Raw genomic sequence first — 26,500 nt, forward strand, 5'->3', positions numbered from 1 at the left:
AATTAAATTACAAACAGCACACGAATATGTATATATATATATATATATATATATATATATATATATATATATATATATATATATATATGTATATATTTGTATATATACATACACACACATATACTTAGGAATAATACAAGGTATTTATGGCACTTACGTCATGTGAATAAGCACAAACGTCACTCGTGGACAATAAGAATCACTCAAAGTAATGCAATACTCATAAAAATTCACATAAATTCATGGAAGGTTGTTGGCCGGTACGGCCGATGAAATATCTTTGTAGTACCGGATGGTGTGAAGGCCATCCAGTGGCTGAATTACGTTTGTTTAGAAGCTACATACTTGCTATGTTTTTCCTGAGGAAGAGAAAGTGGAAACATTTATCTTTCAGGTGTGCTTGGTTCTGGTAAGTCTGAAACCATTGATTGAGCTCATTATTGATTATGGTTCTACTAAAAAGTGGGTGGTTTAGATGAAAGCGTAAGAGAAAATGAAAATGAAAGAACTTATTATTCAAGTGTCTTGGTTCTGGTATGTCTGGAGCCCCTTATTATGAGTTTATTATGGTTATGATTCTATTGTAAAATGGGTTTTGTTCTTTTAGGGAAACTAGTAGGAGAAAAAATCTATGTATTTAATGAAGAGGCGTGAAGCAAAAAATAAACAAAAAATAAACAAATAAATAAATTATAATTATTTGGAGAGTCTATATGGTTTATATGGGCGTCAGAGGGTGAGTGTGTTGAGTAATGTGCATGCACAAGTGGAATAAAATCAAAATGGTTAATTCGGGCTCACAAGATGGTAATTAGAAAGGAAACTACGTAGAGGTGTGTTCTGAAGGCATCTCACTAAAAATATTTTCGTTTCAAAAGCAAAATAGGTTAGGGATAGGAGAATTTACATTTCGATAAAACACGGCGTATGAGAGACTAAAGAAAGAAGTGTCTGATCTATTAAAGGAAACAGAAGTTCGTTAAATATCTGTTAAAATCGATAAAAAGAAGTTGCTTTGTAGAGAAGCCCTGGCAGAGAAAGAGGCTAAGGATCAAGAGAACTCCAGAATTACAGACCTGGAAGGAAAGGTGTAATCTTAAAAACAGATAGGTCTAGACCATCTATACTTAAACTGTTGAATCGTGGGTTAACCTTTTGGGTAGAAAACAAAGAAAGCTCATCAGCAGTACGTTGAACCATTCTACTCTTACCGCACCATTCACCTCTATCTCGCATATGCTCTTATCTTCCGTGCTTTCCATATGACCAAACCATCTCAAAATACTCTGATCCTTCATTTTACCAACGCTAGCCCTTTTACCACTCGGGTATCCCCACTTTCCATAATAGTGCACTTCTTTATATGCCATATTTGATATATAAGCACGTAATCCCCAAAGACTTAACCTTTTCCCTTTTATTCAACATCCTCTCATTACTTTCATACGAGATAGTTGTCTCAGAATCTCTTCATACATTTTCACCTTGCTTTCCACTGACACTTAATGGAAGTGAAGTGTGGATGTTGAAGGCGAATGAAAGTAAAAAGATTAAAGCTATTGTTCACATACTGTAAGTGGCATAAGAAAAATTGAAGAATTTTAGAGGTGGTAGAAAGGTTAGGACACCGGAAAGGATAGGTAAAAGTGTTTTAAGATGATCTGGTCATGTGAAAAGAAAGGAAGTTTACATGTTGGCGAAAAAGTGTATGATTTGGAAGTGCTAAGAGAGTTTAGAAGAGATCTAGAAAGCGCTGGATAGACCGAGTGGATGAGGTACTGGGAGGGAACGGCCATAATATCTTGTTAGGTCTAATGCTGCACAAGATTAAGGCAAATGGTTTGGCACGCGTAGTGGAGTTTGACATGCCTCTTATGAGTCTTTTCAGTAGATGTATGGAAGTAATATTGCATAAGTTTTCTGCACATGGGTTTCATCCATAGAAGGTAAATATATGGAGATGCTATCTGTATAACACGACTTTGTAGTTCAGTGGTCATCCAGCAGGGTGGCTCTGAAGAGCCTTGCTGCCATCTTGAAAGGTCTGATAACCGCATAAATTGAACAGGAGCGCAGTGTGACTGTTTTTTTTTTTTTTTTTGTTTTTTTTTATCCTGAATGCTTAATGAGTAAGTGTTCAGTGAATGTTTAGTAAGTGTTTAGTGAATGTTTGTTAGGAAGTGTTTAGTGAGTGTTTAGGGTTTAGTGAATATTTAGTAAGTGTTCAGTGACTATTTATGAGTTTAGTGAATGTTTAGTGAGCATATAAGGTTTAGTGATTGTTTAGTGTGTAAGTATCAGTGATTGTTTAGGGTTTAGTGAATGTTTATTGAGCATTTAATGAGCGATTTAGTGTTAAATGAGTGTTTAGGGGTTTAACGAGCATCTAGGGCTTAGTAGAGTATTTAGTGTTTAAGAGTGTTAAGGGTTTAGTGGGGGGTTTAGTGTAGAAAGTGAAGTTGCTTAGTGAATGTTGACCGGACACCCCTTGAAGATGGAGCTAAATAGAAGTGGGAGGTATATCTTGAAAGGAAAGTATACATTTTAGTGGGAAAACAGGCTACACACACACCACACACACACAACACACATATATATATATATATATATAGTATATATGTATATATATATATATATGTGTGTATATATATATATATATATATATATATATATATATATATATATATATATATATATATATATATATAATAGTGATGGTTCGGATAAACGGCTCTGGGAAAAATAAAACACATGCAGGCATAACTAAAGGAATTACTTTTATTTTAGATTATCAAAATTTTCTTTAATAGTTCACTCTTGGATGCAACTTTGTCAATTATTAAATCATTATCGAGAGACATTATTATATCCCTCTACTGTCATTAGCACTCCTGGAGGTGTTCCTGTGGAGTCTGCTTCTTAGACGATTTTTTATGAATTTCGAGGTAGAAAAACTTCTCTCACAAGGAAACTTGAGTAACTGACAAGGTCGTCAGGAGATACTTGTAAGCTAGACCAATTATATGATAGGCATCAGTTAACAAGTTGTACCTACTGAGTATCTGGTAACAGCAGACTGGACAATTCTTACATGATGAACATTTCGTTGCAATTGTCTCATGTCTGTCTTCATTTAAATAAGACTCGTGTTCATCCTCATCATTCATATCTTTAACGGTGTAGTCTTCCAAGGGTGCATTTTTCAATTTTTCCCAGTGTGTAGCTAGACTCCTTAATTCCAACATCAAGTTTTCAGCTGTTGCCCGGCTGTCGAACTTAAGCAATGGCTTTAATGAGTTCTTTAAATAAAGACTCATACTCTTCAGGAATATTGCTGTTCTTCAGCTGATCAAAATTTCTTGTGTCTACAATCGTAAATCGTTGTAAAATGTCCCATGAGAGAAATCGACCAGTGAGGCTGTGTGTGACTTTGTCCAATATTGTATTATATACCTCAATTTCATAAGCCTTCTCTGCGTCATCAACCCTTTTCATCATAAGCCATCTCGATGGCATCGGTTTTCTTCTTTCTAACTCTTTTCAGTGGCAATTCTGTCTGCACTCCAACTCCAAATCTGGCGTTCTCTTCATCTCTAGCTGTTCATTAGCCCAACAACCAAAATGACCTGCAGCCACCTTAATACCTCCAAAATCTCTGTAGTAGTAGCAACCATTCTGTACGCAGAGAGAATATCCATTCGTTGTTGCAGATATTTCGAAAGGGAATAGTCTGCTCAAATATACGAAGAAATATATGAGCAGTCAGAATGGTTTCATATTTGAGTAGTGATTCAATGTATGCTTTGGCTTTGCTGCGAACATCTGATTTCATATTTTCATGTTCTTGTATGGTAGCCAAAGTTAGCAGAACATCTGTGTATAAGGCATTATCAGGCTTGCCAAAGTTTCCAATGAAACACAAAAGATTTTCTTAACTTGCATAATAATAGCCACGAGAAAATAACATACAAGGAATACCGATTGAGTAGCGTCTTACTGCTTGTGTGATGTGTGTAACCTAATACGTTAGCAGTATAACCAGAAGCCTTGAACGCAAAAGAACATTGCAATACGGCACTGTGTTGAGCGGCTTGATCATATATTCGACATAACAATAGAATGTTATCATGTGTTCAGTTTCTATTATTACAATTTCCCTAGTGAACAGTGTTTTTTATTGTATTTATCTTTATTATATATTTATGTGTCTATAAATCATAGAATTCTGACTGTGTTGCCCAACCAGTTAGCAATAATGAAATGGAAACGATGGCATATTGTATACTGGCTGATGGTTAATGACCGATAGCTTACAGAAAATGTTGATAAAATTATCGGAACAACCATTTATAGGGACATTTCAAGATTACTCCCTTGCAATGCTGCGCGATGAGATTCATGTCCCACCTCTCACCTCCCCCCCCCGCCCCCCTCCCCCCACCCCACACAGTCCTCTCTCTCTTTCTGTGTTTTTTTTTATCCAATTCTATTCTCTTTGTTCCCTTATCCTTCAGATTTTTAAGTTTTCTTTCTAACTTTTTGTTATTTTTATTTTATATTTTTTTTATTTATTTATAATTTTTTTTTACTGTAGACCGGACCACAGGCCCCTTTTAACCACCGGCCCAAGTGGAAAAGTCCCCTTTATCCAAATGGCCAGTCCATCGCTGGTACTTAGTGAAAGTTTTGTGTATAGTGAGTGCTTAGTGAATGTTTAGTGTTTAATGAATGTTTAGTGAGTGTTTAGGGTATATGCGTATTTAGTGAATGTTAGTGTTTCATGAGTGTTTAGTAAGCATTTAATGTATAGTGAGTGCCTAGTGAGTATTCAGTGAGTTTTTGGTGTTATTGGGTGTGAGTGTATATATATTAAGTGTGAGTGTTTAGTGAGTGTGAGTGTTTAGTGAGTGTGAGTGTTTAGTGACTGGAAGTGTATGATAAGTGTTAGTGTTTAATGATTGTACATTACTGTTTAGTTAGTGTTTAGTGACTGTATGCAAAGAAAGTCCTGTAATTTACAAGAACCATTTATACTATACATTGCTCAGGTGCAAAAGGAGATGCTTACGACTTGACCACAATGGTTGGAGCGCCTCAGTGGCGTGATCGGTATGGTCTTGGCCTGTCACCTCGATGGCCGTGAGTTCGATTCTCGAGCATTCCACTGAGGGGTTAGAGATGTGTATTTCTGGTGATACAAGTACAAAGTCTAATAAAAGATAAGTCTGTGCGTGCGCAGGTGGTGACGTCACTAGCCTGAATTATAGAAAACGGAGTGATTAATGGGGGACTTTTATTTTTATCTGTTATTTTGTCCACTTCTCAGTCACGCTATTAACCTTTATTAATTTTAAGTATATCATTCGTATTTAAAGAAAAAATAATGTAAATAGTATGATTAAAATATATACGGAATGTTCCTGTCTATTCTTGTTATAGCTTACTTAAAGTTAATAATAATGGTGAGGAGTGGCCAGTTTACAAATGACTGTGTATTATTATTATTCATATGCAGTAATTACTTAGTTACTGCAGTTAATGAGTAAAAATGAGAGAGAGAAATGAACAAAGCATCTTAGTACGCATTATAATGTAATTTGGCATTTAATTAGATGATTAACCTTTGAAATGTAAGCTTCTATCCTCGTCTTTTTTTTTTTTTTTTTTGTAGATTTTCCAGCTTACCTTCTGTAGTGGAATAATTAGCATTGATATGGCTACATAACTATTTGTGAAGCTGATGCAGAAAGGGATGAAATAACACAGAGTATAATGTGTAAGTGGGCATTATCTTAAATAAAAGTAACAGTGAGACTGACATCTTTTATCATAACATTAGCAGCAAACTATTATAATGTTCATAGTGAAGAATTCAGTCAGGGAAGCTGTGAAGAACAGTTCCATCTTTGTTTTCGTAACTGGATGTGCAGCCATTAACAGCACAATTGCTAAGCATGTTTGATTGACGCAGCTAGAGTTCTGCTCGCAACACCGGTTGGTTGCTGACTGACTCGGTTCTTTCCATGTAACGGACCCAGGATTTGCGGGCTAGATGACGTCATTGCGCGGCTCGTGCTACTTTTTCGCAGCAAGTGAAGACTTGTCTTTTATTAGACTTTGAGAAGTTCACGCTCGACGTGTTTCGGAAGTAACGTAAAGCCGTTGGGTCCCGTTGCTGAATAACCACTGGTTCCATGCAATGTAAAAACACCATACACACAAACAATGGTTTGAGTGCTTAGGTCTACCTGTTTTTGCAAAATAATTTTTCTCTGTGAAATTGGGTCAGGTAATATAATAATACTAATAATAGTAATAATAATAATAAAACAGTAAAAAATAAAAGAAATAAGAGAAAAATAATAAAAATAAACATATGATATTATACGGATTAGAATGCAAAATTCTGTACTTAAACTATAATAAATCTCAGAACAGAAATATTCCGAAATATATTTCACAGTGATGGTTAATTTGCCTATCAAAATAACCAATTCTTATAATAGAGAGAGAGAGAGAGAGAGAGAGAGAGAGAGAGAGAGAGAAGCAAAGTTGCTGTAGTGCTTCGTCTCCAAAGTATAGTACTATATGAGCTGGACTGCGACCTTTCAATATCGCAGCTCGAATTCACAAGATCTGCAGGGAGATCGCCACTCCATGATCTTGACGTCCCGTGGTTTCATCTTTACGATTCAGTATACAGACAAAATAGTGATTATAGAGATATATCGTAGGTGTCGGGTCCAGGATAAGAATCGTTAAAATATAGCTATAAAGTTTACAGTAATATCGTCCACATCGCCTGTTTTGAGAGTAATGAGAATACTTGGATACCTAATTTCGTATTTTAGTAAAACCAGCATCGTACTGTTTAACACTGCCGTGGAACCTCCAACTCTGGGCATCTTTATTTACATATTTTTCAGATCCTTATCACAGTAACCAGATTATGCACAGGTAACCTGATCACTAGTGACTAGCGGACAACTTTGCCGTTGTTGAAATTTCGCTAAATAAACGGTCAAGTACAGTTCTATGTTCATAGTAAAAAAAAAAAAAAAAAAGTGGCATAATATTCTGTCAACGTTTTCTCTTGAAATTTTCATTATTGAAATAGCATAAAAACTACAGAGCCATGACAGAAAATTGGGCAATACTATTTGTTTTTATTAATTTAAAATACATGAAGAACTCATTTCACTCTCTTCGGTAGTCGGTTCCCAACATCTGATTCTGATTCACAAAAGTAGTCAGCAGAAGTACCAGTAACTAACCGTAGGTTCTCAGGCTAATTGAACTTGTAAATCTAGTTGGTGGGTTAGGCGTTACAGTGCTTAATTTCAGTGCAATCTGACCTTGAATGACACGAAGAAAAATCCGATTAAGACGAAGAATGAGCTAACGAAGTTTCTTTATGAGAGTAATAGGTGGGACTATCCACAATTGCGATATCACAGAAACCCTTCGATGAACCAGGTTAGACTTAGCCTACAGTCATACAAAGCTGAAGACGTGGCCGTTGGTAAGTGCATAGCAATTTTTTTTTTTTTTAAAGTTGGTTGTGACAAAGAACTGCATTAAAATACTCATGGCCAAGTAGCTTTTAAAAAAGCGACTTACTGAAAGTGGTTTAGGTTGCAGTAGGCCTAGTCTGCCATGTCGTGTGAATTTCAATGACCTGGGCTTTATCTTGCATCAAGAGTCAGATAGATATGCATACAGCGAAGTGACCTATTAACACCCATTTCGTAAATAAACGTATAAAGATTATGGTACTACATTTATTGGGTCGGGAGCAATTTGATGTTGATACTAATCTAAGCCTAGATCAACTTGTATTCTGAGAATGTTACAGATATACAGCATAATTCCGAGGTGAAGTCGGTTCTCGGAATATGTAATATAATTTAGTAGTACTAATAAATGCTAGCCAGGCTTACCTAGTGCTTAATATTGAAACATGTAGCGTAGCCATCCTGTCACATCCCCTCTATTCCCGCGTAAACATAGTGGTCGTAATGGCCTGAACTACTCTTCTTTCGGTTGTCATCAACTCCCCAGGAAGTTTCCAGAGAATGTTATCGCAACGAGATGTTACCAACATGGGTGTGTAACATTTAGTTGTAACGGTTCATTTGGTTGTAACGGTTATATTGGTTCATTTGGATGTATCGGTTGTAACGGTCCACATGCAGATCAACTGGTAGGTAATTCTAAGGAAGAGCTCCTGACGGAGGTAATGTTTATAAGTAAACTTTTTTTTTATTAGACAGTATAGAAAAAATTGTATGTAATGCATGACAAGTAAGATAATCTGAGAAATGAATAGAGATAATGAGAAATCACCGTCATTTGTTCATGTTTTTTTATTCATCTTTCGAGGTGCTCGTACCGACCATGGCGGAAGCTCAGAATGATACCGTGTTTAGTACCATTTCCTGGGGAGGAAAGTTAAAGCATAAACAAATTATCTCACCTGTACTGTATTGTATACATAATAGTCTACACTCTCCAGTCAAAAAATTTCATTGATAAATAATATCGTCGTGCAGAGCATTTTCCTTAAAATTACTAACTGTTATTATATCGTGCTCACATTATGATGTAATCACAGCGTTAGGTGAACGAAAATAATAAAACAGGCACGTCTTTGATCTAGTAACAGGTTACAAGGTCAATTTTTATTTACTTATATTAACCCGTTGTTTTTTCCATTCTTTTTTTAATGTCTATAATATAGTGTTCACGTTGACTAAAATTCTTGGTATCACACAATTATTTCTCCGTAACCCGATCTGTGTAAAGAAAACGCGGAGACGCTTATCAACTCAACTTTTAATTACTCGATATGTATTCCACGGAAAAATATTCCACCCAAATTTGGGAATAAATGAAGAAACACTTTATATGCCAAGATGACACTTGAAGTTGGGAAGTTGGATTTATTCCATTTTAAATAGCACTTAAGTAAATTTAACATATATGAAATGCCGAGACCAATTTTAATCCTTTGTGGTAGCATGGCGGGTGTCGTGGGTGCCTGCACGTACAGGCAAGGAAGCCCTGGTAACTAAGGCCCCCGCCCCCTGGAAATATAGGATATATATATATATGTATATATATATATATATATATATATATATATATATATATATATATATACAGTGGTACATCGACATACGAAAGGCTCAACTTACGAAAAACTCGAGATACGAAAGCAAATACGAAAAATTTTACAGCTCTACATAACGAAAAAAAAACAAAAGTTTTTCAAGATACGAAAGGTTGTTACTGTAAAGTCCCGAGATTCGCCTGGACCACCGAGAACAATTTTAAAACTCCCGCGCTGGCAACTGAGTAAACTCGCCACCATCCTCCCGCTCCCCCATTGGTTCCTGATGCTAGTCACCCCATAAGATCCTCGCTCCTATTGTCAGCATCTACCCCTTGTGCTTTAAGTATTCTATTGGTAAAAGGATGCTGTAAATTGAAAAACTTATTCATGCAATACATTTAATAAAAAAAACATAGGTAAAGATAGAATAAAGAATAGAAATGAATGTTATTATACTGTTTTGGTAGTTTCAGTAGTTGGAAGATAGATAATGAAAATCTATGGCTTACTGAATACTAGGAAAAGTGATTGCTTGGCGATCGTTCGATACTCGTAAGTGCTGGATGTAAACAGAAGTTTGGAAGCTTTTTTTTTGTTTGTTTATTATAGTTAATGGTTACTTAATAATTATTTGAAATGAGTACATGCAATACATTTAATAAAAAAATTGTGAATTAGATATCATAAAATATAAAATAAATCAGACTGCTATTATGGAAGCCAACAAATACATATTTTTTAGAATTCTTCTTCTGTTTTGATATTACGTTACGTATATGTTTCATTATAGCTGTCAGTAACTCGGTATCTCCATTAGGTAAAGATAGAATAAAGAATAGAAATGAATGGTATTATACTGTTTGGTAGTTTCATTAGTTGAAGAGAGATACTAATGAAAATTTACAGCTTACTGTGTCCTAGGAAAAGTGATTGCTTGGCGTTCGTTCGGTACTCGTAAGAGCTGAATGTAAACAATCGATTGGAAGGTTTTTGTTTGTTTGTGTATTATAGTTAATGATTAATTGATAATTATTTGAAATGAGTACATACTGATTATTTATACATATTTTTTGGGCATATTTTAAGCTTTTAGCTTCTTAGGTTTAGATGTCAGAATCATAGACTAGACTATAGTAGCAACCGCTAACATAGGCTAGGCTTATTGCTAAGGGACATATGCTAAAGTCCTAATATATGCAGTAAAAATGGGGTTGAACATTACATGCAGTTGAATATTACTCAAGTATGTACAGTATTTTGCCTTTTAGGAGTCATATTTCTTCCGTCGGATCGGCGTCGTAACCCTAGAACATGTGTTGTAGGTCTGGAAATATAATTTACTGGGGTGTTTTTGGAGGGCTTGGAACGGATTAGCCATTTTACATGTAAAAATGTGGTTCCAAGATACGAAAACCTCATGATACAAGGGCGCCTCAAGAACGAGTTAATTTCGTATCTCGAGGTACTACTATATCTTATAAATATCATATGTCATATATATACATATATATGTATATATGTATATATAGTATGTATATATATCTATCCTATTATATATATATATATTTATATATGTGTGTATATATATATATATATATATATATATATATATATATATATATATATATATATATATATAATTGCATTATTCATTCAAGAAATGCAGGCCCTGATACTGTATTTGTAATTAAGCAGCTAGTTCAAAGGGTCAAAAGTGACTGTTTGCTTGACACCGAAAACTATCCTTGTATGTATTCAGACTTGCCCTCCTTGGAAAATATACTGCTGGCACCCATGCGGCGGCTATCATACTAACGCTCCTCCCCTCTCTCTCTCTTCTAACCTCAGTTTGAATCCTTGTTAAGTGGAAGTTCTTAAATCCATTCCCAAATTCTGATTTGTATATTCTCACTGGGAAATTGTAACCAAAGATTATTAGTGACATTTATTAATTTACTTACCTCGTGTTCTCAATATAAAGTAAACATTTGGAAAGATATATCTTTTATACTGGTTCACTTATTGCATGTATGGTGGGATTTTAATGAAAGAATCGCTCTGAAATGTTGTGCAAGTCAGATTTAACATGGGGTAGGCTGTCGGGGAATGATTTTGTCAGGTAATGATTCACGACTATGGATTGAGATTGGGAAAAGTTATCTTTTAAATTATCTGAGGAGTAATTATTGTTAATAGTTTTACACTCATTATATCTTAATATTTGAGTTCGTTTTTGTGTGAGTAGTGGTAATCCTGCCAAAGAGAATGAAAAGGGACATATAGCTAAATATGGTATGTATTTAGAATAGCATTTTGAAATGAAGTGACCACATTTTCCCAAGAGAGGAACTGTGATGTAAAAGATTTCTTTAAGGAAATCTGATTGACACAGCCTACATCTCCAAAGACCAATCATAAAACCTGACTCACACCATGTAGTCTTATGTTAGACGCGCGCTGCTTTCGGTCGTCAATAAGATTACAGATGAATAAGGTTTCTCCACCTGGCCACTTTACTACCTTTCCTGTGGTCTAGTCGGGATCCAGAGTCATTTCGGTACCTCTCTATATTTTGAAATTTGAATAGCTGGGTTTTCCAAATGGATTTTCATTTGATTTCTGTTGTAAGGGTGAAACATAGTTTAAGCTTGTCTTCAGAGCATTTAGTCAGATTCATAGGAAGAGAAGGACAACCTGTGAAGTTAATAATGTCACGTCAGAAATTTTAATTTTTGTTTATTTCGGCACATTTTGTAATTTCACGTTGAGATAAATATTGCGCTATAGCCACGTTATTTAGTATATTACAAATGGGGAAAGATAATTACATATAGTAGTCACTTTTAATATTTAATATGTTTGAATTTGCATTATTCCTCCTAAATGCTACGAACAACGATGAAGTTTGGAATGAAAGAAGGAGAATTAATTATTGATAATTACAGGTTGCTGGAATGAGCTCTCCCTCGTAACTGCGGTTTAGCTTATTCCCCGCTATTAAAGAATAATTACACCGCGTGATGATGACTCAATAAATAACGTTAACGGAAGATATGAAGACTGCATGAATACAAGGGGTTGCTTTTGATAGTATTATTATATATATAATATATATATATATATATATATATATATATATATATATATATATATATGTGTGTGTGTGTGTGTGTGTGTGTGTATGTATGTGTTTGTGTATTGTGTGCGTACATGAAACATATACACGCATATACACACACACATATATGTACAGATATGTGTGTGTGTGTGTTTGTATAAAAGCTTAATATATATGTGCATTTTAACCCAGTCGAATTTGTAAGGAATAAATCTTGTGAAGTCAACATTTTTTTATTGCAAATTGAAACTGTAATTAGAATCCAAGCGTGAATAACTTTGGGAAATTGACTGAGAGTAAAAAAGAAATAATAAAAGATGGATTTACATGCAGATATACACCATTGCCACATGTCATCTGGGGGCTTAGCCTGGGTGTAATTAAAACAGCATGCGATCTAACGGAATAAGCAAAGCCTGCCTGTGTTCTCTCTTTACTATTCATTAAATTAGATATCATATATATAAATATATATATATATATATATATATATATATATATATATCTATATATATATATATATATATATATATATATATATAATATATATATATCTATATATATATGATATATTATATTTAATATATATATATATATTATATATATATATATATATATATATATATATATGCCGAGTTTCTGTGCATTGTTTTGTGGTCTATAAAGGAATGAATGCGGTCGAAATCAAATTGAGAAATGCTCGAGTGTTGGCGGGGTCATCTGAAATCAAGGTTGAAAATATAGAGGCGTTTTGGAGTCACAGCTGAAGTCCAGTTCGAAAACTTTAGAGTTTGTGGGCTTCTTTTGAACCAAGGTGGAAGAGATCTAAGGCTTCTGGGGTTTCCTTTGAAACCAAGGTGAAAATAACTTGGGTTTGTTTGGTCACCTGTGGAATCAAAGTGAAAATATGTATTGTTTGTGAGGTCGCCAGTCACCTTTGAAGCCAAAGTGCCCTGTATCTGTTGTGCGTGGGGTTGCCTCCGAAATCCAAATAAATGTATCTACTGCTTATGGGGTTCTTTTGAAATAAAGTTTGGGAGTGTCTCAGGTTTGTAGGTTTCACCTTTAAAATCAAGTCTGGTAATATCTATGATTTATGACGTTGTCATTGACATCATGTTGGAATGTCCCTAGTGATGAAATCAATGTGGAAAATATTCAGTGTTTGATCGTCTTTGAAATCTATGCTGATAGTGTGTATGGTCTTCTGGAGGTTCTCATTGACATGAAAGTAGAAAGTATTTAGTGTTTGTGAGGTAACTTTTATCATCAAAGTCGATAGTATATAGGGTTTGTGAAGTAGCCTTTGAAATCAAGATTGAAAATATGTAGGCGATGTGAGGTAACCTTTGAAATTAAGGTTTGTAATATTGAGGCCCTTGCTGGGTAACCTATGAAATCAAGGTTGAAAATATCTGGATTATTTATTAAAATTACTTTCAAAACTATGTTTTACAGATACATTGAGTCAAGGGAGGCATAACAGGAATGCTGGAAACTAGTAATATATATATATATATATATATATATATATATATATATATTATATATATATATATAATATATATTATATATATAATTTAAATGGGTGTGCTCCAGTGCGTGAATGTGTATAACCCAATCATCAGAACGCGCGATGAATGTATACATACATAATATATATATATATATATATATTATATATATATATATATATATATATATATATATATATATATATATATTATATATATATATATATATAAATGTATAGTTATACAGGGACATTCACGCACTGAAGCACACCAATGTAGATTGTATTTGGAGCTTCACTCGGTGTCAGTAGTTAGCAACACAAAGTAGAGAAGAAACCGTAGACAAGGAATTCTCAACATGTCTCCTTCCACGTACTCGTCAAAGTTATAAGACTATTGATCTGTAACCTGTCCCCGTTACCCTCACAGTGAACAAATATTCTTTATGCAAATTCTAAGACGGAGGAATCAGTGCACGAACTAGTCTTGTCTACTCTAATGGAGTTTAGAGAGAGAACTGTTGATTGTTAACTATGACAGAATCATGGTTATGTGAGAGTCGAAGGGAACTATTGAACTAATTCACTCAAAACGCTGCTGTGAAATTGTATGACCTGTTTTCTTAAACTGTAATGAAATGAATAATGAACAAATGTTATGATTTATGTACAGCATGGCGCTAAATAAGGAAATAAGTACCGTACTGGAATCTTCCTGCCAGTCCGCAAGTGTCGAGAATCTCCCAAGGCCTCTGGCAGAGAGTAAATGAAATTTGATTTGAATTCCCCGTAGAATGTTTTGAGGTGATAAATCTCTGCATTCAGAAGATTCAGTGTAACCCTGAAAGCTATTGTAAGGCCAGTTTCACTGAAAATCCCTGAACTTAAAAATTTGATTAGAGTATGCCATGTATTTCCATAGAGTTGTATAATGGAATGGAATATAAAATCTAGCCCAAAGACCAAACACTGGGACCTATGAAGTCCTTCATCGCTGAGAGGGAGGTAGAGAGTATTAAGATTTCAAAGGCATAACAGGAGAAAACTTATGCAATTGTTAGGAGAGAATGGAAAATAAGATGGATGAAAGAATACGAACGGAAGTATAGAAAAAGAAATGAACGGAGTTTCAGCTAGGGACCGATGGGACGCTTCAAAGAACCTTAAGTATTGCCTACAGTGCTTCGAGTGAGGTGCACTGACGGCCCTAATCCACCCCGCCTCCCTCACGATGCATAAGGCTGTATGATTTGGAGTTTGTTGCGGTATAGTAATTCTTATACTTTAGGGAAGTTGAATGTTGATAACCTCTACCAGTGCACTGAATGCACATAAAATGAATCTATAGCCTTAATGATAATTGTCCAGAAGTTTTATTTTTTTTAAACATACTTGACCCACAGACTTTTATATTTTTCTCAGTATCGTATCCGTTGGAGACAAATCTACATTTCTTAAACATAAGCAAATGTAACTCACTTCATATGCAAATACATATACACACCTACATATATATATTATTATATATTGCTACTTTCAAAATGCATGTTTCCCCTCTTTGAAATGTCATGTAACATTTTTTCAGATTCCTTGATAGCTTAGAATAGGATGTTTTAAGATGTGTGTTCAGATTTCGCATTGCATGTTGTAAAAGAATATATATATAACGTAAAAAGAGAGAGATCTCCGTTTGCTTCCCTAATCTGTCAACACGTGTGAAAGCGAGCGAGCTGGAGTCTTGCGTTGTTATCAAAACATGTCAATCTTAATTGTCACAGCTCATCCTCCGTTTCGATCTGGTACGTGTCTTTCTTTTTTTTGTTAACAGACTGGACTCGTACGTGTATGTCTTAGATCAAAACCACGTGCAGATTGCATATTTCTTTATGAAGATTGCGTCAGATTTCCAACTTTCTGGAAGCATTCGTGACAAGAACATTTTGTATCATATCTGCTCTGTCTTTTCCGTAAAGGAAGAGATTTCATTTGATCATAGAACCTCGAGGCAGTTAGATCTCCCTCCCTCTCTCTCTCTCTCTCTCTCTCTCTCTCTCTCCCTCGACATCGAGATTATGTTAACGTAACGTAAATTGGTCACTCGTAACTTGTGAGAATTTCATATTTGATATTTCTTAGAGTTTATTTAGTGTTATCTAGTTTCTTTTGTGGAATCTGAACAAACATTTCGTAACGGCGCCTGGTTTTTTGTGAAATTGTGTAAGACAAGCTGCAGCAAAAGAGAAAGAAAGAAGTTGGTATACCAAAAAGGTAAAGTGTGTTATATTTTTATTAGTTGCAACTAATAACTAATAATGGATAGGAGTGTGGTTAACTAATAATTGTTAGGAACTGTGGTTAACTAATAAATAATAACAGGTGTTTACGAAGGTTTGGTAAAAACTGATGTTTTGAGTGAAAACATTTACACTTCTACATATTGTTGATTTTTTTGTGTTTGTGATTGTGCCATTGTTTGTGCACTATTTCATTTTCTTAATGAAGTGTGTCTTTTTATTTTATATTTTCATTTGCATTCACAATTTAATTGACTTAGTTATTTTCATTGCTTAATCATTGCACATTTAATTAAATTTAACACTTGTGAATTGATTTGCATTTACTTAGAATTCTTTTCAAGTTTTATTGTTGTTTAGCACTTGTGAATTTATTTCAAATTTTCAATTATTGCCTAACACTTTTGAATTTTGATTGAATTAATTTTCTTGAATTTTGTCATAAATTAATTTTGATTTAATTTTACTTAATTTGATTCAAAAATTAATTAAATTTTACTTTGTTTTCAAGTAACAGTAATTTTCCCTGATATTGTGAATTTCACTTATAAATTTTGAATTTAATAATAAATTTTTGTATTTAAAATTTTTATAAGTGTTTTCTTTATCTTACACCAGTATAAGTATATTTAATTACGATTATATTTATGTTAGGTAGAAACATAGAGTGGTAATTGATTTGCTTTCCTTCAATTTTACTTGAAGTGACTTAGAACAAGGGAAGTACTTAGACTTCTGAAATCAGGGAAATACTTAGACTTTTAAAGTTGTTGATGGAGTGATGCCCTTTGATTAATTTAATTACTTAGCAAGTTACTTCAACCACGAACAGCCTGTTTTGGGATGAACTTAGTCCTGATTTTCTGCAATACTGGTAAGTGTAAACGGGATCACTGTTGCCTTTAGAGTATTCAGTCGTTTAAACGTGTTATGAGGGTTCAGGTGTCTGGCTTTTTGGTGAGGTAATATTTGATGCAAGGTAACCAGATACTTGGCACTTCGTAACAATATATATATATATATATATATATATATATATATATATATATATATATATATATTGAGCTGACCAACCCGGCACTGCCCCGGAAATCCTTGAATGATGATGGATAAACTCTCTCATTCTCTCTCTCTCTCTCACTCTCTCTCTCTCTCTCTCTCTCTCTCTCTCTCTCTCTTTCCTGTAGAATAGATCGTTGCTGCAGTATCATTGTGAAGCATTTTTGACATATATTTCGCCACTTCTCTCACCCCATTCCTATCAGAGCTGAACTTGTACTTAAAGGGCAATGGAAGTGTGTCTATTCATCCCACCAACCTTGAAAATTATGGATTAATAGTAACATGTCATTTTTGGCATTTTATTTTTCATGCCTTCTCACCCCACATCTTATCAGGGCTGAACTTGGACTTGAAGGGGATTGGGAGAGTTACTATCAATTTTGGTGACCTTGAAAACTATGGATTAGTCACTAACATCTGCAGATTTTGGTTATTTGTACATGTCACCACCTTCTTACTCCTCCTCACCCCACTTCTTATCGGGTTTGAACTTGGACTTGAAGGGCATTGGGGGTGTCACTATTCATCTCAGAGACCTCGAAATCTATGAATTAGACATAAATATCTGTGGTTTTCAGTTATTTTTACATGTTATCCCCCTCCTACTCTTAGCTGAACTTGGACTCGAAGGGCATCGGGAGTGTCAGTATTCATCTCAGCAACCTAAAAAACTATGGATTATATACCTATATCTGTTGTTTTCAGTTATTTTTACTTATCACCCTTTTCCAGCCCTTTTCAACCCCCTTCGTATCAGGGTTGAACTGGGATTTAAAGGGCATCGGAAGTGTCACTATTTATCTCAGTGACCTCAAGAACTATGGACTAGACACTAATGTCTGTCAGTTTCGGTTATTTTTACTTATCACCCTCTTCCTATCAGGGCTGAACTTGTACTTGTAGGGCATTAGGAGTGTCACTGTTCATCTCAGTGACTACAAAATCTATGGATTAGACACTAATATCTGTCATTTACAGTTATTATTACATGTCATCCCCTTCCCAGCCCTTCTCAACCCCCTTCCTGTCTGGGCTGGACTTGGACTTGAATGGCATTAGAAGTGTCAATATTCATCTCAGTGAGCTTGAAAGCTATGGTTTAGACACTAATATATGTCATTTATGGTTATTATTACATGCCACCCTCTTCCTAGCCCATCTCACACCCCTTCCTATTGGGCTAAACCTGAATTTGAAGGGCATCGGGAGTGTTCCTATTCATCTCAGTGACCTCAAAAACTGTGAAGTAGACATTAATACCTGCTATTTGCGGTTATTATTACATGTCACCCCTTTACTAGCCCTTCTCGCCCTGCTTCCTGCTTCTCAGTGAAATTGAAAACTATGGATTAGAGACTGATATCTGTTGTTTACATTTATTATTACATTTCATCCCCCTCCCAGCCCTTCTCTACCCCCTTCTTATCGGGGGTTGGACTTGGACTTGAAGGGCATCGAGAGTGTCACTAATCTATTCAGCAATCTTGAAAACTATGGAATAGACAATAATATCTGTTGTATCAAACAAAAACTTCTTCCAGTTTTCTTTTGAAGATTGAAAAAGAAACCCACAAAATTACTGTGTATAACATGATTATTTATAAGTATTTACATTTTATTTTACTCAACACTTGAGTACTTTCAGGAACAGATAGGGCCTGAAAGCACTCAAGTGTTAAGTAAAATAGAATGTAAATACTTATAAGCAAACATGTTATACACAGTAATTTTGTGGGTTTCTTTTTCAATATCTGTTGTTTTTGGTTATTTTTACATGTCACCCCCTTCCAACCCCCTTCTCATCCCCTCTCTATTGGGGGTGATTTTGAACTTGTAGGGCATCGGTAGTGTCACTATTCATCTCCGCTAACTTGAAAACCATGGATTATACAATAATATATGTTGTTTTCGGTTATTTTTACATGTCACACCCTTCTTACATCTCCTCCCTGTTGAGGATGAATTTGGACTTGAAGGGCATCGGGAGTGTCACTGTTCATCTTAGTGACCTCGAAAACTATGGGTTAGACACTAATACCTGTTGTTTACGGTTATTTTACATTTCACCCCATTCCCACACCATCACCCTTTGGTGCTAGTGATGTCTTACTCCCACAGTGTTTTTTTCCAGATGGCAAATCATATGTATACCAAGTTTGGTTTAGATTGCTCAATGCATTTCAAAGTGTTTATGGCACATTTACATGTGCATACATCCATTTTTATATGTATATAATATAGATTATAAATAAATGCATACATTATTTCATACATAAGCATAATATATATATATATATAGATATATATATATATATATATATATATATATATATATATATATATATATATATATATGCTATATATATATATATATATATATATATATATATATATATATATATACATCTATATATATATATATATATATATATATATATAATATATATATATATATATATATATATATATACTGCACGTAATACAAAAATAATAAATGGCATGAAAAGCAGTTCAACACTAGGAGTCATAATTTGCATTCTCAGAAAACGTTCCGTTCACGAATGAACGAGTTATTAATTTGTTTTACTTTATGATTCGTTCCTACTCTAATGCTACTTTTTCGTGTCTTTTTGCTTTTCAACATAATTATTTATAATACCAAGAAAGGTGGAGGAATGGCCCATAAATATAGCGTGACCTCCACAATTGCTTCGAGAACCAGGGAACTTAGCGATTATTTGGCGATCACGGCATATATATAACAGCGTTAAGCAATAAATTTGCATTCTGGTAATATTTTGTCAAGTTTCAAAGTATTCAAGAAATCCTGGGAGCGTCGATTACTAGTTAGCGCGTTCAGTCGTTCATTATTACTAGTAAGTTCATGGCGCAACAAATTCTTTTGACAGAGCGTAAATAATCTTCACTCACGCAATGCCACATCCGAGTGCAAAGAACAGTATGTATCGTCTCTATTTTAAAGGTAATTTGTAGGTAAACTTGTGAATGAGGTTATGGGGTTTACCCGTCTGTTTGCGTTTGTCTGTCTGTTTGACATTCTGTACAAAAATTATTTAGAGGAGGAAAGCTATCTATAAATTAGGTATGTGTCAAAATAGTTGGTTAAATTTTGTAAAAGAATTTGTTTTTCTTTTGCGGGATTCCTGCGTCTGTTATTAACTTTGAAGAATTATATATATATATATTTTGCAAGGGTTGGTTGGAGTTCAATAAATTTGTAAGAGGAATGTGGAATTAAATTCAGTTTTTTTATTTATTTTTTGCAAAATACCTAAAAAGCAAACTGATAGCAGTTAAATATTGTGGGTGGGTTAGATGATGTCCACAGAAGCCTTGAATTGATTTTGAAGTACATGCAAACTCGGATGAGTTCGTATCAAGATAAAAGATAAATATCTTTTCTACTGAGTTCGGTAAGTGTTATGTGTAGGGAGTGGTATTGGCACTTATATAGAATTCTGTTTGGGCTTAAATTATTCCCAAAGAACAGTGAATTCGATATCGGTGAGCCACTTGCTGCTTAATATCAAAATTCATAATATGCATAAATACACACACAAACATACACATACATACATACATGCATGCATAGTATACACGAACGCAATAATGAGTTTTAAGCATTCACTATTATTTGTAGTATCTTAGCTGATATAGGACTGTTCATCAAATCTAAAGTAAAATATCTTATTTTGCGATTTTTAATGTAGATCAAAATATCGCCATGGAAACTGTTTCATCAGAACTCTGTGAATTGTTGGAATAATAGCCATCCTTAGGATCTCAACAAAGTTGATTTTATTGTTCTCTGATATTTGACAATTCCTCCGACTAGAAACGCATCCTTGAAAATGGAGACACAATCCAGTATATTTCGCACCCTTACTTTAAGTATTGTTTCTTTTTTCCGTGAGCGTGATGCGTAAAGACAGACCCCTGTCCCTTTCTCGACACCCATTACTTTAAAGTTTATTGTTTTTCTTTTTTCGTGAGCGTGACTGCGTTAAAGAAGACCCCCTTTCCCTCTCCACCCCTGACACCGACCATAAACAAAGACACCACCGCCCCCCCCCCCCCCAAACCCACCCGGCTGTGTTCCCACCACTACAAGGAGTACGTGCCTAAAAGAAAACAGTCTCCCTTCAAAGTTTGATTTATGACAATGTTATTTCTACCGCGTTCTGTCATTAACATGAGATTGAATTTCTCCGGTAATGAAGTTTTGCATTCTGTGTGTGTGTGTGTGTGTTTACCATTAATTCGCTTTTCTCATTACGCTGAAGTTACGTTCCCCGGTAATCCTAATTGTATATTGCGGTAATCGAGGCAGATTGACGTCATGCAAAGCGAGTCGACCCCAATCGTTTTTAAGGGCGGAAGGGGCTATGCAGACATACTAAGTTCCTCCGGCAACAGAGAATTCTCTCTCTCTCTCTCTCTCTCTCTCTCTCTCTCTCTCTCTCTCTCTGATAAAACTAAACTCAAGTTTTTGAGTTTAGTTTTAAAAGATCAGTAAAACGGCTGCACAAAAACGCTGTTCCCCTGCAGGAGAATATTCTCTCTCTCTCTCTCTCTCTCTCTCTCTCTCTCTCTCTCTGATAAATACATTTGAGTATAGTATTAAAACATCAGTAAAGTATGTTAATAAGATCTCTCTCTCTCTCTATCTCTCTCTCTCTCTCTCTCTCTGATAAATACATTTGAGTTTAGTATTAAAACATCAGTAAAGTATGTTAATGAGATAATTTGTGTTGCTGTTAACATAAATTCGTGCCTAATATCACTTATCTGAAATCGTCTAGCAAACCAAACCAGATGAAAAACTATTTTCTCGACGATTTTATTTTTTGTTTAATAAAATTCCCAAACAAAGCAAAATCACGCGATGAAAAAAAAAAAAAAAAAAAAAGGAGAAGAATCCGCGACAACTTATTTTTGCCCCCCCCCCCCCCCCCCCCCCCCCCCCCATCATTATTATTCAGAGAAGAAAACGACTCGCTAAGCAATAGACGACCGCTAATGGTTTTCTCCCCCGTTCATTTTCCATCGTTTGCGTCACACGCAGGAGATGGAATTTTCGCCCATTCCAAGCAATTCCAGAATTCCTAATGGAACTTCAGAGGAAGCTGCTTTTCGTCGCTGGTAATTTTTGGGCCAACGAGCCTTTCGCGCATTTGGGTGCAGTTTGGCGCGTCGGGAATGATTTGGGAATCTTCGGGAATCACCGCCATTTCGATAATTCCTGTAAGAATCGTGTGGCTTGAATTTCTTGTATCTGGAATTGTCATTTTCTTTTTATTCGTCATAGTTTTCGGTTTAATTGGTTTCTACTGGTTTTTGTATTTGTCTGTTTTATTTGCTTAGTTTTGTACGTATGCTATTTTTTTTCTTTATTATCATAGTTTTAGTTTCTATATCCATCAATTTTTGTTATATACCTTCCTTTTCCTTATTCACATGGCGATCTGCATTCCCGGTTTGTTAATCTTATTCTTATGTCTTGTAAATTTCATCACCAGTTTTATTTAATTTTTCATTTTTATGTCTTATTAATTCCATTCATTTTTTTTTCATAGGGGCGTGATTCGTACTCATAATGTGCCTCTATAGTCGTCACTGAGTCTCTGTCCGCCCTCAGATGTTACAAACAGCTGAGGCTAGAAGGATGTAAATTGCTACGTTGATCATCCGCATTTCCATCATCAAATGTACCAAACTGCAGCCCTCAAGCCGCAGCAGTTTTTATTTCATTTTAGGTTAAAGTTAGCTATGATCGTGCGTCTCGTACAGCTATAGGAGTTAACAACACAGGTCACCAACGGGCTGTGGCTGAAAGTTTCATGGGGGCGCAGCTGAGTTTCATAGGACGTACGCTCGATTGTCGGCGGTTTTTTTATTTATTTTCTTACACTAAACGGTATCCGTATATAACTAGGGGGCTACGGGCATATTGTGACCGGAAATCGCTAGAGATTAATATATTATATATTATATTTCTTTTAAAAAAAATTAAGATAATATAATAATAATATTATATATATAATATATATTATATAGATATATATAAATATAGAATTTTTTTAAATATTTTAGTTTTTCGTTTTGGAAGGAGAAATGATGACTGCAGTCGGTAAGAAGCCTCCTGAAGGAAATGGAAGTAGCAATTCTTGTTTTAAAGCGCTTAAAAAGATTTTTTTTTTTTTTTTTGCATGATCATATCGTGACCGAAATCGCCAAAGGTTTTTTATTTCATGTTTTTCCTTGAAGAAGACAATAATGACTGTAGTGGTTAAAGACTCCCGGAGAAAATGGAACTAGTACCTACTTTTTGTGATCATATCGTGACCGGAAAGCGCTCCGAAGTTTTTTATTTTTTTTTTTTTTTTTAAGCGTTTTTATTCCTTTTCTTTTCTGGAAGCAGAATATTGTGACTGCAGTGGTTAAGAGGGCTCCCGGAGAAAATGGAAGTAGTACTTTTTGTTTAACTGCTTAAAGAGATACCATCGTTTTTTCGTGATCATAATGACCCTTGCGTTTAGATTTGGTGCGTGTGGGTCTAGGGGCCGATTATCACAGCATAAGAGCCCCTATGCGTAGGATGGGCACAGTCATTAAAATATCTGAAGGACAAGACGTCTCATCCTGTGATGAGGCCCTTTAGAAAAGAAGTGGTTTACGTTTTTATATACGCACGTGCATGTTTGAATGAATGCATGGAAACACACACACACACACATATATATAATATATATATATATATAATATATATATAGTATATATATATATATACATAATATATATATGTATATATATTGTATATATATATATATATATATATATTATATATATATATATATATATATATATATATTAGCTCTTGAATACAGTGTAACATACTTAATACAAAAGTATATATATATATATATATATATATATAGGCACGAAGATATGGTAGTTCAGTTGTATTCCACATAGGTAAATGAAAATGGTATGTCTCAGAAAATGCCCAACAGTTTCGTCGTCCAATGAACCTCTCCTTGGAGCGTTTATTTCCTTAATAAACACTCCAAGAAGAGGTCCATTGGAGGACGAAACTGTTGAGCATTTTCTGAAACATACCTTTTTCATTTTCCTATGAGGAATACAACATGTATGTATTTAAGCAAGCATGTACATATGTATGCATAAAAATATCAGAGGCTTCTGCAAGTTATACACATATAATTCAAGATTGTTTTTATAGCCAACTTCTTGTTCCCGCCTATAATCTTATATTTCATGCAAGAGTAAAGAAGAGATAGTCACGATAGTCACATTCAGGATAGATTATTATTACTATTATTATTACTATTATTATTGCTGAACAGTCATTACCTTATCTGAAAATTGATTATCACTGATGCACTAGTTATACTGGCCATATTATAACCCGTTGAGACAAATAATGACTTCGAATAATAACAACAATGATAACTTTTCATAATTTTACACTACCTTTCTTACATTGCAATGTTAGTTTTTCCCATTTCCTTTTCCTCTGCCTCATAATTCCGCTTCTTCACCCTTCCCGTCATCAGCTTTCCTCCTCTTGCTCCCTCTATATCATGTATTTCTCGGAGGGAGATAGTGCCGTCAGTGCACCCTCTAGGCATTACTGAAGGTTCTCTGCAGCGTACCTCGGCTCCTAGCTGCAGAACCTTTTATTGCTCTTATCGTAACTTTGTTTATATTCTCTTTCTTCCTTCTTCCTTGGCCTTTGGCTTAAATTCTATGTTTCACTCCAGCCTGTATCTAATATTTCTTCTTCTTCTTCTTCTTCTTTTTCTTCTTTTTCTTCTTCTTCTTCTCTGCCGTGCTTCCATTCCCCCTGACTTTTATTCTCTTCCTTTACACTCCCAGCGGAAATCTTCCATTCCATTTATAAAGCCAACCGCAAATGTCTATAAATTACTATGCTAATAAAACAAGATACTCCATGAAATCCCTGAATAAATAGCAGGGTGAAAGTTCGAATTCCGAGAGGAAAGAGAAATATATAGAAATGAAGAATAAAGAAAACGCACGGATTCGGAGACATTGATTGCTTATACGTATGATTGATCGGATGTAAGTATGCGGTATTTCTCGGGATTTATGACTCTTTGCTGAATGCGACTCCTGCAAACTCACCATCTTTGGGGGGAAAATTGCAGACGGACCTGGCTGTTGTTTACGTCAGCAAACGTTGTGGATAGTTGTATGTATATGTATGTATGTATATATGTATGTGTGCAGTTGTACACCCACACATACGCACACTCACATATATACGTATGTGTATGTGCATATATACATAGATGTAGATTATGTATTATATGTTGGCGCTATCATATATTTACACACACACACACACGCATACATATATAGATATATATATATATATTATATATATATATATATATATATATATATATTATATATATATATATATATATATATATGCCTATGTTACAAACTATGTATGTAGCCTGTACGTATTTTTTCCAGAGGAAAGATGATAATGTTAAAAACACGCTATTTAGTAAGTACATACGAGTATCTGCGCGTTTAGCGCCTCAGTGGCGTGATCAGTATGGTCTTGGCCTGCCACTTCCGTGGCCGCGAGTTCGGTTCCCGGGCATGCCACTGAGGGGTGGTTAGGGATGTGTATTTCTGGTAACAGAAGTTCACTCTCGACGTGGTTCGGAAGTCACGTAAAGCCGTTGGTCCCGTTGCTGAATAACCACTGGTACCATGCAACGTAAAAAACACCATCCAAACAATTAATATTTGCGCTGTTATGGTAATATATATATATATATATATATATATATATATATATATATATATATATTATATATATATATAGATGTATATACATCTATATATATATATATATATATATATATATATATATATATATATATGATATATATATATATATATATATATATATATATATATATATATATATATATATATATATATATATATATATATATATTTATATATATATAACAAATCCGTGCCTTTTTTGTGCGGAGATCTTTCTTGAAATTTGTGATTTTATTTAGTCTTCACTACGAAATATTCTATATATCCTTCAAATACCTGTATATTCGTGTATAAACACTTCTTGGAAAATGCTTTCGTACGATATTTTTTCGTCGTATACCTCCCTTTTAGTTGTCAGTTAATACACTTGTTACGAAGGTATTGCTTTTGGCCTCTATAAAGGAAATGGACTTATTTAATACAACACTAAATACAACTTAAAAGGTCACAAGGAAAATATCTTCTTAATATAATGTTTGAGTATATCAGAAATGTGCATTAGACTTTTAGCTTCAAAACCAACT

The 26,500-nt window shown here is 34.5% G+C and overlaps 2 protein-coding genes across 2 annotated transcripts in view; one reads left to right on the forward strand and one right to left on the reverse strand.

Moving 5' to 3' along the window:
* The window catches only part of LOC135202394 (uncharacterized), an 84,106-nt gene extending 76,141 nt beyond the window's left edge, over positions 1-7,965 (reverse strand). The window contains exon 1 of the mRNA XM_064231777.1: positions 7,941-7,965. The gene's annotated coding sequence lies outside the window, so the exon portion shown is untranslated. The remainder of the gene's footprint in view (positions 1-7,940) is intronic.
* Positions 7,231-26,500, forward strand: part of LOC135202094 (dynein axonemal heavy chain 5-like) — a 99,120-nt gene continuing 79,850 nt past the window's right edge. Inside the window, 1 exon segment of the mRNA XM_064231346.1 lies at positions 7,231-7,522. The gene's annotated coding sequence lies outside the window, so the exon portion shown is untranslated.

Source organism: Macrobrachium nipponense, chromosome 30, assembly GCF_015104395.2.
Source record: "Macrobrachium nipponense isolate FS-2020 chromosome 30, ASM1510439v2, whole genome shotgun sequence".
NCBI classification, from domain to species: Eukaryota; Metazoa; Arthropoda; class Malacostraca; order Decapoda; family Palaemonidae; genus Macrobrachium; species Macrobrachium nipponense.